This window comes from Lagopus muta, chromosome 1 (assembly GCF_023343835.1).
Source record: "Lagopus muta isolate bLagMut1 chromosome 1, bLagMut1 primary, whole genome shotgun sequence".
NCBI classification, from domain to species: domain Eukaryota; kingdom Metazoa; phylum Chordata; class Aves; order Galliformes; family Phasianidae; genus Lagopus; species Lagopus muta.
The window spans coordinates 148,567,476-148,570,618 of NC_064433.1; the positions used below are offsets into that span (position 1 = coordinate 148,567,476).

Here is a 3,143-nt window from a genome sequence, read left to right on the forward strand (position 1 = left end):
CCCTTCCTGGTTGGGCAGTCTCTTACTGCCTTGCAGTGGGTGCTGGAGGGTGCTTTCCTAGTCGTACCAAGCTTTTCAGGTTTGACTCAGTCTCAGGAACTCTCTCTCTTTCCTATTTTATTTGATTTGTTAGTCTCAATTTCAATTAGATTTTATTATATTGCGTTATCTTGTATTCTGATACCATAGTTAGTAAAATATGTTTTCCTCCATAGATCATTGCCGCTGTTTTTTTTTTTCCTTCCTTGAGCTCCGCTCCCATATTCCTATCCCTTTTCTCTTTTCCTTCCCATTTTGTGTGTGTGTGTGGAAGGGGGGCGGGGGGATGGACATCGTCAATCTATGTCATGAGCATAGATTGATCTAGTTAACTCCGTGACACCAGGATATAGTTTGCCTTCTGGGCTGCAAGTGCATGCTGTTGGATTGTGCCCAGTTTTTGGTCCACTTGATCAATCCTACTCCATTTCTTAAAAACTGAGTGATGTTTCCCCTTTTCCAGTCACCAGAGACCTCACTTAAACACCATTACTTTTCAAACATAGTGGAGAATATTCTTGGCATTCACATTAAAGCAGGATGCTGGGATGAATGTCATGTGGCCTGAGAGACATGTGTGAATTCACCCTCATGAGGCAGCCTCAGGCATGTTCTGATTTTAAAGTGGAAAGGATTTTACATCACTGATCTCTGCAAAAAGATTATGGAGATGCTAGGGATTGAACCCAGGACCTCACACATGCGAAGCGTGTGCTCTACCACTGAGCTACATCCCCGCTTGCAAATACTGAATATTCAATTATCATGAAAAGTGTCTTGGCAAATACCTTACTCCTAGCCCTGTGCTGTATGTCATCCCACCTTATAGACTTGTACACAGTCAGGTTCACTTGGTGGTCTTGAACTTGTTCTTCATTTACATCAGGTGTGTAAGTTCTTCCAAGCCCTGGTCTGAGTCTCAGAAACTTGAGAGATGCAGAAAGCCTGCCAATGAAGGCTGAGGTAAAGAACTTGTTGTGTATCTCATCATTCTTCATGTCTGTTCTTGCCAGTTCTCCTTTTTGATTTATCGCAGGGAGTACACTCCCCATGTACTTTCTTTTCTGACCAATGTACCTATAGAATCTTCTAATGTACCTATAGAATCTAGAAAGCAAGTGCAGAGTCTTGCATTTAGGGAGGAATAATTGCATGCACCAGTACAGGTTGGGGGATGACCTGCTGGAGAGGAGCTCTGTGGAGAGGGACCTGGGTGTCCTGGTGGACGACGGGTTGGCCATGAGCCAGCAGTGTGCCCTTATGGCCAAAAAGACCAATGGCATTCTGGGGTGCATTAAAAAGAACATGGCCAGCAGGTCAAAGGAGGTGATCCTCCCCCTCTACTCTACCCTGGTCAGGCCTCATCTGGAGTACTGTGTCCAGTTCTGGGCTTCTCAGTACAAAAAAAGACAGGGATCTCTTGGAAAGAGTCCAGCGGAGGGCCACAAAGATGGTGAAGGGCCTGGAGCATCTCCCCTATGAAGAAAGGCTGAGTGAACTGGGTCTGTTCAGCCTTGAGAAAAGAAGGCTGAGAGGGGACCTGATCCAGGTCTATAAATATCTAAGGTGTGGGGGGTAGAATGGTGAGGCCAGACTGTTTTCAGCAGTGTGTGGAGACAGAACAAGGGGAAATGGCCAGAAACTGCAGCATAGGAAGTTCCACACAAATATACACAAGAACTTCTTTATGGTGAGGGTGACAGAGCGCTGGAACAGGCTGCCCAGGGAGGTTGGAGTCTCCTTCTCTGGAGATATTCAAGACCCGCCTGGACACCTACTTGTGCGACCTGGTGTAGGGAACCTACTTTGGCAGAAGGGTTGGACTCCATCTCTGGAGGCCCCTTCCAACCCCTACGATTCTGTGATTCTGTTATTCTTTCTTGTTATACTTTGCATTCTTTGATAAAACACCTAACAATGTCTGCTCACCTTAAAAATGGATCTGAAAAACTGTTCTAGAAGACTTTTTTTAAAAGAAATACATTTATATAATGAATAAATTTTCTTTTAATTATAAATCTGTAAGTCCCAAGAAGCAGTGAAATTTTATCAAGAAAGCATGGTATAAAAGAGATGCCAAAAAGCAGTTCATGGAGACACAATTGGCAAGTTGATGAAAATTAAATTTCTTGTTAATGTATTAAAATCCACTTCTGAACCTACATCAACTTTCTCCCTTTTACATTCTTTTTTTTTTTTTCAAAAAAGTGGTTTTTTTTTTTTTTTTTTTTTTTTTTTTTTTTTTCTCATCCTGATAATTCAAAAGGGTTTTTAGGGGGATATGAAGGGAGGGGCTTTTTTTTTTTTTTTTTTTTTTTTTTTTTCCCTTAGAACATTCTTAGTGGATTTGGTGGTATATCTCCATAAGCTGATTGTTCTCTGAAAACTCATGACGATACAACACACTGTGGACTGAAATGTGTTCCAATAAGCATTAGCAAAGATGGTAATAGTAATAAAATAAATATATTTTCTTTTTTTCTTCAGACAGCTTCTGGAGAAGCAAGTCCTAGTCCCTTGAAATTCAGTTAATCTCTGATTCCCCTTTTCCTAGAAGACTGGATTTTCTAGAAGACTGGTAACTATCCATGACAGCTAATAACAAGGTTGTAGTCTGGCATGTTCAGAGTAGTTTAAAAAAATACTAAAATCTACCTATTCAAATGGAAAAAGATGTCAAGGAAGCCTGTTCTTCTCTGTAACTATGTAACAGGTACTTGTAGTCTACATTACAGTCTATGTAAGTTTGGCACGTACATTAATATCTGCTTTGGAAAAGTGCCTTTTAAATTTAATTGCAGTTATTCTTTAATTTTTGTTCTATTTTGAGAATCCTACCCCACATTACATCTAGTAAATATCTGTGACAAAATGCAAAAGAAATTTTAAATACATAGTAATTCATCTGGGTTAGTAATTTTCAAAACATTTGTAGTTTGCCCTTGTAACACAGTGCCTTTCTCTAGGTGTGGTGGGAAATATGATTTTGAAAAAGCTTAGAAATAGCTAGAATCTATGAAGTGCAGGTGTACAGTGATATGCATTTTAAAGGAATACAGCTTAATCCACACCTAGCACTCTGTAGCATAATTTTTTCTTCTGAT

At 40.2% G+C, this 3,143-nt stretch overlaps 1 non-coding gene across 1 annotated transcript; it reads right to left on the bottom strand.

Annotated features, from left to right (window-relative positions):
* Positions 1-704: 704 nt before the first annotated feature.
* On the bottom strand, positions 705-776 carry TRNAA-CGC (transfer RNA alanine (anticodon CGC)). Its single transcript has one exon. It is a non-coding gene; the product is annotated as a tRNA-Ala (tRNA).
* Positions 777-3,143: the final 2,367 nt, after the last annotated feature.